The sequence below is a fragment of the Eubalaena glacialis genome, chromosome 1, assembly GCF_028564815.1.
Source record: "Eubalaena glacialis isolate mEubGla1 chromosome 1, mEubGla1.1.hap2.+ XY, whole genome shotgun sequence".
In the NCBI taxonomy this organism is placed as follows: domain Eukaryota; kingdom Metazoa; phylum Chordata; class Mammalia; order Artiodactyla; family Balaenidae; genus Eubalaena; species Eubalaena glacialis.
In genome coordinates this window covers 193,654,215-193,670,062 of record NC_083716.1, presented here as the reverse complement: position 1 = coordinate 193,670,062, position 15,848 = coordinate 193,654,215, and the positions used below count along the sequence as shown (strand labels likewise).

Sequence of the window (15,848 nt, the reverse complement as noted above, 5' to 3'; positions counted from 1 at the left end):
AGACTTTGAGGGGAAATGAGGAAGCAGACTTGACTTTATCTATTGATCTTTAAAATTAAAAAAGGTAAAATAACCTGAATTACATAAGCTATGAATCAAGGTTCTAACTAGAAACCTGTTAGGAAGGTCTGAACTGTCTTTCCAAAATACATATACCTCCTGCCTAAGATGTCATACTCAATATTAATTAATAGATTAATTAGAATTAATTATGTAATCAGGAGATAGATAGATTGATTGATAGACATATAATCAGAGAAGGAATGGTCCTGAAATACCATTTTCTTATCTCACTAAATAATGGATGCCTAGAAGAGCAGACACAAACAGGAGAAAAAATAGACAGAAGCAGCCATAGGTCTTTCTATGTAATTTTCTTTCTAATATGGACAGTAATGATAATAAAGACATAGTTAATATATTCAATTCTTTTCTTTTCTCACACCAAAATTCATTGTATTCCTTTGTTTTTCTTTTTTATTTCCTTCCATTTGGGGCTACTGGCATTAGTAGTTGACCAGAATTATATCCTCAGAAATCTCCATTTTGGTTTAGATATATAATACCAAGTTTTATTTATTTATCTATTTATTTATTTTCCTGCTTAAAGGAAAGAAATGAAAACAGCATACTATGAAGATCTTTGCTGTTAAACTGGATTAGATTAAGAAGAGTCCCTGTGATGAGGAAAGGTGAACTCATTCAAAGAAATGAATGCCACCTTCTTCTGACAAAATGTCTTACAAATTTAACTGTAATATCTAGACAAAATAATTCCCCACCTTTTTTCTAAGAGTTTTGGTAGCTATGGTCAACTATATAAGGAAGAATCTTTGGCATTATTTCTTTTATTATGTATTTATATCTTATTTTCCTTTGTTCATTGTATTTTTCTTAGTAAAATATATACACTCTTTGGACCTTTCTTACAAATTTCAGAAATATTTTTACATATTTATATTTCCACTATTCTTTTTTAAAATTAATTAATTAATTTATTTATTTTGGCTGCATTGGGTCTTCATTGCTGCACGTGGGCTTTCTCTAGTTGCAGCAAGCGTGGGCTACTCTTGTGGTGCTCGGGCTTCTCATTGCAGTGGCTTCTCTTGTTGCGGAGCACGGGCTCTAGGCACGTGAGCTTCAGTAGTTGTGGCATACGGGCCCTAGAGTGCGTGGGCTTCAGCAGTTGCAGCGCATGGGCTCAGTAGTTGTGGCACATGGGCTCTAGGACATGTGGGCTTCAGTAGTTCTGGCACACAGGCTCTAGAGTGCAGGCTCAGTAGTTGTGGCACACAGGCTTAGTTGCTCCGCGGCATGTGAGATCTTCCCGGACCAGGGATCGAACCCGTGTCCCCTGCATTGGCAGGCAGATTCTTAACCACTGTGCCACCAGGGAAGTCCCTACATTTCCACTATTCTTAATTTTATAATTATCTCTTTACTCTCCTGCTCTCTCTTATTGCTTCTCAATTTTCCTTCTCCACATCCAGTTCTCTCACTCTTCTCTCTTAGCTAGTAATAAGAATTAATATTCCCTATTATTATTTAGAGGGAGATTATTTTTCCACTTAAAAAATATAAACACAAAAGTTTAAAAAAATAATTGGTGAGTTTCTTGACTTACTTTACTTATAGAACTTTAGTCCAAAACAGAGAATAAAAATCCCCTACTTATGTTTTGATGAATTGCTAATTTCTAGAGAATGTAAATAATCTGAAATTCACTTTAGGGGAAAAAAGAAAGAAGAAGATATTTGTGAAAATAGTGGGTCTTTCTTAAGCTTGCAGTTGCCCTTTTTTGGGATGGTCACAATTCCTGTGTTTGAGTTGAAGCTCTGTCAATATGCAAATGTAAGACTTTGGAGAGAAAAAATTAGTTTCAGGGCTTCAGTGTCCTCATTAAAAAACGCAGGATATTCTAGATACTTATCCCGGTAGTTTGTTTTTTTTTTTTAAGTACATTTTTTTTTTAATTAATTAATTTATTTATTTTATTTTTGGCTGTGTTGGGTCTTCGTTTCTGTGCGAGGGCTTTCTCTAGTTGCGGCGAGCGGGGGCCACTCTTCATCGCGGTGCGCGGGCCTCTCACTGTCGCGGCCTCTCTTGTTGCGGAGCACAGGCTCCAGACGCGCAGGCTCAGTAATTGTGGCTCACGGGCCTAGTTGCTTCACGGCATGTGGGATCTTCCCAGACCAGGGCTCCAACCCGTGTCCCCTGCATTGGCAGGCAGACTCTCAACCACTGCGCCACTAGGGAAGCCCTCCCTGTAGTTTTTTATATCTCTAGCAGTATATAATTCTATGACCTTGCCCTTCACTTCAGCTTTTTAAAAATTTTTAAATAAACTTATATATGTTATATGCTATTTGGTTGTAACATGAAGATATTCACTTTTTTCTCCTGGCATAGCTATTTCTTTTCTCTGGGATTTTTTTTTTTTAAGTTTTCTTTCTCATAGTATTACAAATGACAAGAAATTAGACCTACACAGTAAACAGCTTTTAACATTTCACTCCTAGAGGAAACTTCCCTGTTTTATAAAATCATACCTAACAACCACTTCATATCCAAAAGAGAGAGAGAGTAACAAACTTTTTTATCAGTGAAATTGTCACAATCTAAAATACAGATAAATGTTGTGATTTGACATATTTGCTAACATTAAAGAATTCCACATTAAGCAGTTCTCCAGAAATATGACTTCCTGTAACAAGAGCCAAATCCAATAGATGTTTCCTGAAGGAATGGCCAATCTTTTAGTAAACATGATTAGAGTGAATAGTCTGCAACTATTTGGGGAGACTTGTTTTTGTTGTTGTTTTGGTTGTATTTTACTGTGTTCCAATATTAATTTACTTACCAGGTTCAGAATGTTTTGCTTCATTGTTTCCCATATTTTATCATTAGTCTGGGTGTATTTTTAGAATATAATCTGAAAATCTGACTTTTATAAAGCAAAACATCAGGCATTATTTTAAGGGCAAAATAATTTTTTTAATATTTATTTATTTATTTGTTTATTTATTTGGTTGCACCAGGTCTTAGTTGCGGCAGCCGGGCTCCTTAGTTGTGGCTCAAGGGCTCCTTAGTTGCGGCAGGCAGGCTCCTTAGTTGTAGCTCCCAGGCTCCTTAGTTGTGGCATGTGAACTCTTAGTTGCAGCATGCATGTGGGATTTAGTTCCCTGACCAGGGATCGAATCCAGGCCCCCTGCACTGGGAGCGTGGAGTCTTATCCACTGTGCTACCAGGGAAGTCCCAAAATAATTTTAATGATAAGAAAAGGGGATTTTGACCTGAGCTTTATAGTAATGATATTATTTTCCCATCCTCCGAGCATCCTCCAATCAAAAACGCTGAAAAAGTTGGTTAATAGCAAAATAACTGCCAGGTTATATTTGGCTGCTAGAAGGCAAAATCCATAGCATGAGTAGCTTAAATATGAGGCCATTTACTAGTTCACATTATACAAAGTACAGAGGATGCCTCAAGATTTGTTAATTCAACACAGATCTAAGTGCTTTCCATCTTTTTATTTCCATCACTAACAGCAGGTCATCCTTATCTAGGGATAGTTCTCCTCAACATTACAAGATGGTTGCTTCAGTCATAGGCATCACATACAGACAAAACAAGTGGAAGGAAATATTATGTGCCCTTCCCATGTGGCTCCATTTAGAATAAGGACCTTTTTCAAAAGTTCCCCAGCCCTGGAAGATAGCATACTTCCTTTCTCATCTCATTGGTCAGAGATTTATGAAATAGAAATATCTAAACCAATGTCTGTAAGGGAAATGGAATCACCATGATTAATGTGGATTAATGAAGAGTTTATTATTTATAAATTTATTCCTTAGGTGGGCATAGGCTATCCTTCCCTGAGAACTGGACATATGAACATATTCAGTTCATCTGTCAATGAAAAGTGACAGAGAATTGTTGTTGCACAAGCAAATGAGATGACTGAAACAACACCTTACAAAGTTAAAAAAAAAAAAGACAAAAATATGTCCATAATCTCACTGACCTAATTTCCCTTATTAAAGCATATCTTTCTGTATAAACACCAATTTTTGCTTAGTTGATCTTAAAGTATACATATATTTTTGTATACAGCTTTTAAAATTCATATTACCATGATTAATCCCCTCTTAATCTTCTAGTCATTATCATTACCAATTTAACTTTGTATAATATTACATCTGGTGGTTGGATGTACTGCCCTGTCTAATAATTGTCAATGTTACATACCTACATTGTTTAAAAATGTAATATTATTTCCTATTCTTAAAAAGATTGTGCATTTAGTCATTTTCATATTTTTAAATTCCCAAGTGTCATATCAGTACCTTAAAGTGTCATCTACGTTTTTTAACAAAGAAAGTACACATTTAGGAAAAATTTTTAGTCAACGATTAAATAATAAGTCACTTATATACTTCCGCTTGCCAACACTACTCAAAGTCCTGCCTTTTTTGTCCTTTTGTCCAATTGATAAAATCTAACTCTGAATCCTTCAAAAGTTTAATTCCTGAATCTGGAGGGAAAGCGCACTGAATTTTGAAAGCACAAATTACTATGTATTTATAGTTTGGGATTCCAGCAGCCCATAATCCTTTAAGATTTTCGATACACCATTTTATTTTACCTAGAGAAAATGGCAAACCCTAACATTTTTAAAAGTCCATTATTTCTTGACATTTTGAACAGAAAATCTCAGCCTCTTCTTCACATAGAAAATTGAATCACAGCAAGAAAGTCTTCAATTTTCATTTTATTTATTTATTTATTTATTTATGGCTGTGTTGGATCTTCATTGCTGCGCACGGGCTTTCTCTAGTTGTGGCAAGCAGGGGCTACTCTTCATTGCAGGGCATGGGCTTCTCATTGCGGTGGCTTCTCTTGTCGCAGAGCACGGGCTCTAGGCATGTGGGCTTCCGTAGTTGCAGCATGTGGGCTCAGTAGTTGTGGCACACGGGCTTAGTTGCTCCATGGCATGTGGGATCTTCCCGGACCAGGGCTCGAACCCGTGTCCCCTGCATTGGCAGGCAGATTCTTAAGCACTGCGCCACCAGGGAAGTCCGAAAATCTTCAACCTTCTGTCTACTCTTCAACAGCTCCATCACAAGACACGCATACACACACACACACACACACACAGACACAGACACACACACACCTGAAAAATGTGTCCTATTTCTCTCCCCACAGAGAAAACCTCATTTCAATGGAAGTTACTCTTTTCTTCAGGCCAGGGTTAGACCCTCTTTACTTGTGTCCAGGATCTCAGTCTCTATTTATTTTATTTTATTTTTAGCTTTTGTCTCTTCCTCTCTAGTGGCAGAATCATATTAAACTAAGCCCTCCACAAAAGTTTCCCTCAAACACCCTCTCTTACTTGCCAGCATAGATTTATAAAATGATATCCTCAATTGCTGTTTTCACAGCCTTTGTTCCAATTCCTTCCTCAGGTCACCAGTTGCTGCCCCCACCACTGTACCAAATTTTATTTTGCAGTGTGCAAGGGTACTGACAATGCCACTGTCACTAAACCCCATGCATGTTTTTTAACTCTTGTACTTGAACCCTCTGTGCTCTAGACATTGTCAACTTGTGCCAATTTTATGAAGTATTCACTTCCTTAGCATCTATGTCACTACAGCCTCCCAGGTTTCCTTTAGTTTCCCTGTCTATTTCTTAATCTTTCTTAATCTATTTCCCTCCTCCTTGTTCTCCACAGTTCACTTATAGGATGTTCCTTCCCCATCTTCACACTCACCTTATAGAGTCACTGTGAGGATTATGTGAATTAATATTTGCACAATCATTCAGAAGAACACCTGCTTCATGTCAAATGCTACATAAGTACTTGTTAATCAAATCAACCTCAGCACTCCACAGAGTAATTTTCATTTTTATGTTGATTCTCACATTTCTGTCTCTACAGAGATGTCTACCCTGAGCTCCATGTCTACATATTGAGCTTCTTATTTCATGGCTCCAATGAACATCTTACAAATACTTAAAACTCTCCTGCTTTGGATGAAAATATTTATTTAAATCTATTATATTTAGTAATACATAGTCATAGTAAAATTTTGCCTATGATTCATACTATCTCAATAATACCAAATAGAATGCTTACTTTTTTATTGAGATATATTTGACATATAACATTGTGTGAATTTAAAGTGCATGATGTGTAGATTTGATATATTTATACATAACAATATGATTATCACCATAGCATTGACTAATACCTTTATCACGTCACATAATTATCATTTCTTTTTTTGTGGTGGGGACAATTAAGATCTAGTCTCCTAGCAACTTTGATGTTTATAATACAGTACTGTTGTCTATAATCACTATGCTGTGCATTAGATCTCCACGACTTATTTATCTACTGGCTATAAGTTTGTGCCCTTAAAAAACATCTCCCCAATTTCCCCATCCCTCAGGCTCTAGTAACCACCATAGAATTCTTACTTTAGATTTATACAGATATATCACTTAGATGAAATCCAAACTACATTTTTTTCTAAATGGCATCAAACACAAACTAAATAGACAATTTCTGGATGGTTTTATTGTTAACATTTTTTGTATTTTTCTCATTGTAAAGATGGGAAAAATAAAATTTCTAGGTACCTAGAACTTATAAGCTTATTATAGTCTTAAAGTTATATTAAAAGAATATACTACAGATATTTTTGAATGAAAAAATTAAATTGGTATCATAAAATTATAACTAAATTGTTGCAAAATACACATAGAAAAAATTCCTTAAATACATTTACTTTTCTGTTATTGACTTTTTTAAATAAAAAGACATTGACCATTATGTCAATTATGGTGATAATAAAATATACCACATTTTAATTGTGTGTCATAAAACAAGATTCATTTAGATGAAATAAACAACACATATAATAAGACCTCAAGGGCACAATTGGAATTCCTTGATAGACTATGGAGTATTATAGAGAACATACAGTCACAAGCTAAGGCAGAGACTAGAATGTAAACAACTAAGATCACCGGGTTGCAGGAGGCTGTTGGTGGTGGGATGAATTGAGAGATTGGGATTGACATGTATACACTAATATGTATAAATAGATAACTAATAAGAACCTGCTGTATAAAAAATAAATAAATAAAATTAAAAAAAAAAAAGAACAACTAACATCATCATCGCATCCTCTCTAGTGAGCTCTTGTTATTTGGCCCTCTCTGGAAGTCTACACCACACCTCTCTCTATAGACCAGCAAATCATCTGACTCTGTATATACCCCTTGTATATAGCCCTGTATACCCCTTGGCAAGTCAGCAGTGGCCAGATGCTAATGTGACTTCATTATTATCCATTCAATAGGACTTTGGAGAGCTGACTTTATGAGTAGAGAATATGGGCAGGTTTTCTTAGAAATAAGGGTGGAGAAAAGGAAGAAATAATTAGTTGAATACTTATTGTCATCTCTAGTAGAGGATTAAGTTATAATTGAAGTCCATTATGTTCCCTTTCATTTATACAGTTTTAAATAATTTTAGTTTATACATTTGTTTTAAATTTCTCCAGTGACTTTTTACTTTCTTTTTTGCAGAACCCTTAATTCATTGATTTGTTCTATAAACATTTATTGAGCTCCTATCAGATAACAGAAAGAACAGATATAATTGCCGCTTTTAAGGACAGAGAAAACAGATAGTAAGCAAATGTGTTACATAGGGATAAGTGCAGTGATTTAAAAAAAAACATGAAAGGGAATGGAACATAATCATGGAGCTATTTTGTCTCAGTGTTCAAGGAAGGATTCTGAAAAGACTCCATTTGAGCAGAGATTTGATACAGAACCAATATATCCATAGCATTTATGAGATTGAATCAGAGCATGATTCCAGGGGTGGAGAGGTAAGGAAGACCCCGTGAGTAGGGATTTACCACAGAATTTCCTCTCTGCTGCAGTTGGGAGTGTCTCTACATCCTTTTCCATAAGAGTAATCATAACTTCTCATTTTCCTAAAATCTTGCAGCAAATGGTACATACTTAGTTTTCAGGTCCTTAGGATAATTCAATAAACTTTATTATGCAAAATTATGAAAAAAATCCAATCTTAAAATAAAACTTCTCAGTAATTTCATAGCCCAGAAAACTAACTGGCTGAGTAAAAATTATTCTCTAATTTCAAGTTATAAGGACTGACATACAGGGCAGTGCTTTCTGCTCTGGAACACATGATTTGTGATTACAGTTGAGGAATGAAGCAGAGAAGGGATTAGGCAGCGAGGGTCTGTTTTACCTGCCAAGTCTTTCCTTCTTGTTGTGAACTTTAAAAGACACCTTCTTCCTAGAAGAAATTATACAGAACAATTTTCTCAGAACACGTCCCCTCTTAGTAAATAACAACAAAAACCCAACAAAAGCACATAAATTGAGAGAACTGGATACTAAGCATCCTTATAGTACAGGTGATTCTACATTTCCTATAGGAATGTGGCAGGCCATGGCCAGTCCTGCCTCAGGCTTAATTTTTAAGCAACAAGAAATAGAACATGGTAGTCTGTAACTGTGCAGAAAGAAAAGAATTGGCTTACACATTAAAAAGCAAACTCTAGGGCTGATGTATCTCTTCCCACAGACTAATGACAAAAGGGAAGTGACCCTTGCTTCTGAAACAAATCTACTAACCAAGTTTAGAGATACTTTCTTAAGAAACTAGGAGGGCTCCTGCTATGAACTGAATTGTGTCCCTCCCACCCCAAATTCATATGTTGAAACCATAATCCCCAATATGATTGTATTCGGACATAAGACTTTCAGGAGATAATTAATGTTAAAATGAGGTCATAAGAGTGGTGTCCTAATCTGACAGGATTGGTGACCTTATAGAAGAGGAAGGGAGAGAGATCCTTCTCTCTATATATGCACACACAGAAGAAAGGCCACTTGAGGACATAGAGAGAAGGTGGTTTCTGCAAGCCAAGAAGAAAGCTCTCCCCAGGAGCCTGATTCTGCCAATGCCTTGGTCTTGGACTTTCCTCCAGAACTGTGAGAAATTTATTTCTGTTGTTTAAGCCATCTAGTTCATGGTATTTTCTTATGGCAGCCGTAGTAGACTGAGATAGCTCCTGTGAGCTTTATCCACAAAATCACTTGTATCCTTACCTAACAAAGATCCATTTCAAGCCGTGTTGGCTGGTTGGAAGTGATAGCAAAGAAAAACTACCTTGAACGAGGTCTAATTCAGCATTCTTGCCAGACCTCAAACCTGGACTAGGTCATTGATGATTGCCTACCTTAAGCATTGAGGCTCTTTCACTCATTTTTTACCAGCTGGCCTATCAACATAAACTTCCTTTATAATATTGCATGCTCAGAGTTCCAAAAAACTTATGCTGCCAACATGCTTTGGAGCATGGTTCCATTCTAAGATGATGACTGCCTTAATCAAATCTGTAGTGTCTTTTTCAAATTTTGACTTAACCATTTTTATTACAACAAATCACACTAATCAATCCACAGAGGAATGTGTAAATATAATTTTTACTAATATTTAAGTTTTCTTTTACCAAAACTTTTTTTTTTAATTTGACAGTATAAAGCAATAACTAAGGCATTTGCTTTAGAATTAGTACATCTGCACAACCGCTTACAAGCTGTTTTCTTAGAAAAGTTATTTTATCATTTTGAACCACTGTTTGTTTTCTCTATCAAATGAGGATAAGTTAACAACATTCTCTTAGAGTGTGAAATATAAATGAGAAAGAAATAATAATTAAGGCTCATTATTGGAAACTGCTTTTCGTATTATGATTTATTATCATTAAAGTGACAAACTGTAATTTCACCACCCCATGGTAAAAACAAAAATAAGGTGGCTTAAAAGCAGGCATCTAGAGAGAAAATCTAAACAAAGACTTAATCTATAATATGAAAATTAATCCCAGATATTTCAAGAGCTGACTATAATTACATGTTTGAAATGGGGCTTAAGTAAAATAGGAATTTGCTCTTTTCAACTCTAGTCTTTAGCCAAGATTTTTTTAAATGCGTGTATATGTGGTTTCTATTTCTTCTAAAGTTTGGGAAAAAAAGAGAAAATATGTTACTTAACAGATTTTTCAAGTACCTCTTTTAGATATTCCCTTGTGTAGACTTCTTCTAATCTATTCATTCAGGCTTTGACTGATGGGTGAACTTCTGTATCCTCTTCCCAGGTATGAGAGGCAAACACCTAAGTTTTCTAAGGTTTATGACCTATTCCCTAATCTAATATGGTTCGCTAAGGCTTGGGCCAAAAACTAGCTACCCATATATATGGATAGAGTGATGTGGAAATATTTACACAGTAATAAGTATAATTACTAATGAAGTGTAGAGCTAAAGCTAGGAATAGAAAACATTTAGACAACTTACTGAATCAAAAATTACAGTAATGATCACAATAAAAACTTATATTGGTCAGTTAATTGTACTTGTAGGATTAGCAAACCAGAGAAATCAATTATTTTGAGAAATCAATTTTTATCCCATAGTTCCCATGGTGATATTGCCTAATCATCTTCTTCAAGTCACAATAAAGGTATAGCGCAAAAAGAAATAAACATAGAGAGACTAAGTGATTAATACATTTAATTATAGTTTCCTGCATTGGATTTGGTCTCTATTCCACAAATCTTGTTTATTTTAAGGGTGCTTTGGGATCCTATCCTGCCTCTGTCACTTACTAGCCACCTGGGCATATGAGGTTGGAAAACAAACCATGTATTTCTAACATAAATTCAGTATACCTGCCCCACTGGCTACACAGCATTATTATCAAGATACAGTAACCTGGGGCTTCCCTGGTGGCGCAGTGGTTAAGAATCCGCCTGCCAATGCAGGGGTCACGTGTTCGAGCCCTGGTCCGGGAAGATCACACATGCTGCAGAGCAACTAAGCCCGTGTGCCACAACTACTGAGCCTGCACTCTACTGAGCCTGTGTGCCACAACTACTGAAGCCCACGTGCCTAGAGCCCGTGCTCCACAACAAGAGAACCCACCACAATGAGAAGCCTGCACACTACAACGAAGAGCAGCCCCCTCTCGCCGCAACTTGAGAAAGCCCACTTGCAGCAACGAAGACCCAACGCAGCCAAAAATAAATAAATTAAATAAATTAAAAAAAAAAAGATACAGTAACCTAATAGGTAAGAAACCACTTCAAAAAATAATAAATCATTACAAAATACAAATGTTTTATAATGATATATCTTTGTACTTCTATTATCATTCTTAAAATAAATGTGGTGAATATACCATACAGCCAGAGCCTCAGGAAATTGATCTTAATTTTAACTGTAGGTCATAGATAAATAATCCTGATACCAAAATAATGCTTATAGTGACGACTCAATGCCTCAGTAATGTGAGATCCAGGGGGGAAGTTAATAAAGAGATAAGGCTCTGTACTGACTTGTTAGAATTTGGTATGTGGCAACCGTGCAGTTACACAGCCTTAGATCTCTCTTGGGAAACTGCCCAAACATTTGTATTTTCACAATGTATTTATTTAGAAAAATACTCTTTTCCTGAGAAAAATCTGGCTCTCAAATCTCTCACTGTGATTATGCAATTTCAGTAACTCTATTCCGGAACAAGTGTTGGAAGTCTAGTGAGAAATATATTTAACAAAAATCCATTTCCAGACTCTAATTGTTGTGAATATTTGGGAATTTTCAGTTGAAAATACTACTTATAAAAAATGAACTTCAAAACATTAAAAAAAAAAAAAAGAAACTGTAAGAATACCGATAGGGCTTTTTGTCTTCCTCCCCTTACTGTAGATTTATTCTCATGTTACCTTTCTTCATTCATTATCCTTGGTGTTAGGGCACTGCAAACTCACCCAAAATGAGAAACAGCCAAGAAAGCACAAAGGTTAGAGATAAAAACAAGCTCTAGGTTTTAGTGGGCAGCCCCCCCAGGGTTCAGCCAAATTGAGTGGAGGGAAGTATTCAACACCAAGAGGATAACAACATTGCCACTGCTGAGCAGAAAATTGGAATTATTTTTCAAGTTATATTTTTTCTTTTTTTCTGGTTGTTGGGTTTTGTCTCTCCTGTCTTTCATTGCTACACTGCAAATAAATAAGCAGCCAACATGAAATTTCTTTTAGACATGACAAAGTACTCATTAAACTTAGAGATTAATAGTAATATTTTAAAAAAGAAAAAGTTCAATGATGTGTGATAAAGAAAATCTGAACTAGGAAGTTTAAATTATATAAGCACCATGATGATAATATACACGTAAACACAACATGTGATTTTTCCAGATAAATTTATAAGATGATAAAATAACAAGAGTGTACCCCAAAACTAATGATAGAATAGAGTAATAACTGCCTACATGTTGTTATATGCCTTTCCCAAAATGATGTATTAGAAATTTAATGCTGGGGACTTCCCTGGTGGCGCAGTGGTTAAGAATCTGCCTGCCAATGCAGGGGACACGGGTTCGATCCCTGGTCCAGGAAGATCCCACCTGCCATGGAGCAACTAAGCCATGCTCCACAACTACTGAGCCTGCACTCTAGAGCCCATGAGCCACAACTACTAAAGCCCATGCGCTCTAGGGCCCGCATGCCACAACTACTGAGCCCAAGTGCTGCAACTACTGAAGCCTGCGTGCCTAGAGCCCGTGCTCCGCAACAAGAGAAGCCGCCTCAATGAGAAAGCCTGCGCACCACAACGAAGAGTAGCCCCCGCTCGCAGCAACTAGAGAAAGCCTGCACGCAGCAACGAAGATCCAACACCGCCAAAATTTAAAAAAAAAAAAAAAAAAGAAATTTAATGCTATCCTTCCAGCCTACTATTGGTCTCTTCCATTACCTGTGAGCTTTTTGCTCTTTGAATCCTGCCACAAGTTCTCATCCACATCAACATCCATTGCCATTTCCTTTGAGTTGTTCTCACCAAAGCCAAATTGCCAACATATTTCTAGCTCCAATGGACTTGGATTCTTAGAAAAACATTCATTTTACGTTAAGATTTGTACTGCCTCATCTTACAACTTGTAGCCCAGGAAACCTCCCATACCTAACCAAATTATAACAAAAATGTCTCTCAGTTTGGGCCTAAGGTCTCTACAAATCAGTGCTATATTTTCAATTGTTTAGATTTTCAAAGAGTCTGAGATGACATTCTCAACAAAGAATAAGCAAAATATTTTGCTTCCGTTTTTACAGTACACCCAAAATGATGTCAAGGATTACTTAAAATGATTATAATAGCTAAAATTTATTGTATTAGTCATCATTCTAATGACCTTTCCATTTAATCCTCACACTCTATAAATAGGTTTTAGTAAAATACCCAGTCTATAAATGAGTAAATAGAGGCAAAGAGAGGATAAATATATTGTCAAATTCACGTAACTAGTAAGGTACAGAACTGGTATTTAAAGTTTTACAGTCTGTACTAGGTTACTAGAACTGCCATAAACAAAGTATGACAGACTGGGTAGCTTAAACAACAGAAATGTATTTCCTTACAGTTCTGGAGGCTAGAGTTTGAGATCAAGGTGTCAACAGGGTTTATTTCTTCTAAGGCCTCTCTCCTGGGTTTATAGGTAGTCTTTCTCTGTGTGTCTGCGTTCTCTTTTTTTTTTTACTAAAGACACCAGTCATAAGACCCACCCCAATGACTTCATTTATCCTTAATTATCTATTCAAAGGCCTTATCTCCAAATACAGTCACATTCCGATGTACTGGGGGTTAAGACATTAACATGAATTTGGAGAGGACACAGTTCAGCTCATATCACAGTGTTAATCCAGATCCCTCCTCTTAACCACTAAACATGCAAAAGGAAGGGAGGGAGGGAGGAGGAAAGGAAGGAGGAAGGGGCGAGGGAGGGAGGGAGGGAGGGAGATGTTACTTAGGGCATTACTTGGATTGATTTGATGGCTCTTGGTTTCCATATGGGATATAGCCACCTCTACCACAGTAATATACTTGTCAAGCAAACCAGAATAACCTTGAAGGCAGCTGGAGGTAGGGTGCTTTCTAGACAATGCTGAGACAGATTGACCAATTCTTGGGACAGCAGCTTGGTATGGTGATGTGACCTTGAGCTCTGAGGTTACACAGATATAGGTGCAAATATTAGCTCAGTTTCATTCTACTTGGAAAAATTATATTCCCTTTCTGAGCTTCAGTTTTCTTAACATGGGTGTAATATTTCATATAGGATAGGATTTTTAAGAGTATTATAGTTGATATGAAGGTCATAGATGAGCTCATATCCTCAACAAGTGAAAACCTCAAAGTTCTTCATTTTTCCTTTCCATTTTTGGCTCCTCACTTAACTAGATTCACACAGACCACTTGCCTTTCTTTCACATACCCTCTCAAGAATATTAATATCATAAACAAATAGTGAAGTAATAAATAATACATTTCTTTCACCTAATTACCTCTTTTCTAAGCACACCTTTCTTTAGTCATCTCTCCTACACACTCACCATCTCTTTTGACTGGATTTAAGCAATCACCCTGTCTTCTTTCTTTGAGTTGCAAATTACCTATCACTTAAGCAAAATTTTACAAATAGAAATCTACTCTATTCATTTTACATTTTCTTTGAAAAATTTCTTTTTAAACAAATTTTTCAATTAAAATATTTTATACTTCCAGAAAAGTGGAATAAGCAATACAAAAGACACAATTAGAAAAATAAATGTGGATAGATGGACATTCCATCACATTGATTCTAATGTCTATTTTTTGGTGGGATTGGTAGAAATAAATAAAACTGTATGGATATATCAAATGATCCATATTGTAACTTAATTTTAATTCACAAAGTTTATCCACATTAATTCATTTATTTATCCTTATGTCAGTCATTATTTTGGGTATTGAACATAGAATTGTGAATGTTATGCTAAGAATGGAAAATGCTGTAGTGATGGAGAGACAGTGACTATGTATGCAAATAAATATGTAAGTGGTGATAAGTGCTATTCCAAAAACAAACAAGTCATTACTTTTAGGAATGTAAAATGGTGCAGCTGCTTTGGAAAACAGTTTGGCAGTTCCTCAAATGACTAAACAGAACTATCATATGATCCAATAATTTCATTCCTAGGTATATACCTAAAAGGAATAAAAACATATGTCCTCACAAAAACTCGTGCACAGATGTTCATAGCAGGATTATTCGTAATATCCAAAAAGTGGTAGCAGCACAAATGTTCATTAAATGATGAATGGATAAATAAATTGTGGTATATTTATAGAATACTTTTAGCAATAAAAAGAAATTAAGTACTGGGACTTCCCTGGTGGCACGGTGGTTAAGAATCTGCCTGCCAATGCAGGGGACACGGGTTCGAGCCCTGGTCTGGGAAGATCCCACATGCCACTGAGCAACTAAGCCCATGTGCCACAACTACTGAGCCTGCGCTCTAGAGCCCACAAACCACAACTACTGAGCCCGTGTGCTGCAACTACTGAAGCCCGCGTGCCTAGAGCCCATGCTCAGCAACAAGAGAAGCCACCGCAATAAGAAGCCTGCGCACCACAACAAAGAGTAGCCCCCACTCACAGCAACTAGAGAAAGCCTGCGCGCAGCAACGAAGACCCACCGCAGCCGAAAATAAATAAGTAAATAAAATAAATAAATAAATAAAATAAATAAATAAATAATAAATAAATAAATAAGTAAATAAAATAAGTAAAGTTTTAAAAAAAGAAATTAAGTACTGATATATGCTACAGTATGGGTTAACCTTGTAAACATTATGCTAAATGAAAGAAGCCAGACTCAAAGCCATTTATATGAAATGTCTAGAATTAGGTGA

The 15,848-nt window shown here is 36.1% G+C and overlaps 1 protein-coding gene across 2 annotated transcripts in view; it reads left to right on the top strand.

The window, feature by feature from the left end:
- TFPI (tissue factor pathway inhibitor) overlaps positions 1–15,848 on the top strand; it is a 69,307-nt gene that overhangs the window by 10,380 nt on the left and 43,079 nt on the right. The window contains exon 1 of one of the 2 annotated variants that reach the window (XM_061203103.1): positions 8,895–9,048. The exons of the other annotated variant lie outside the window; for it this stretch is intronic. The gene's annotated coding sequence lies outside the window, so the exon portion shown is untranslated. Of the gene's footprint in view, positions 1–8,894; positions 9,049–15,848 lie in introns of those variants that run through there. 2 annotated transcript variants of the gene reach the window in all.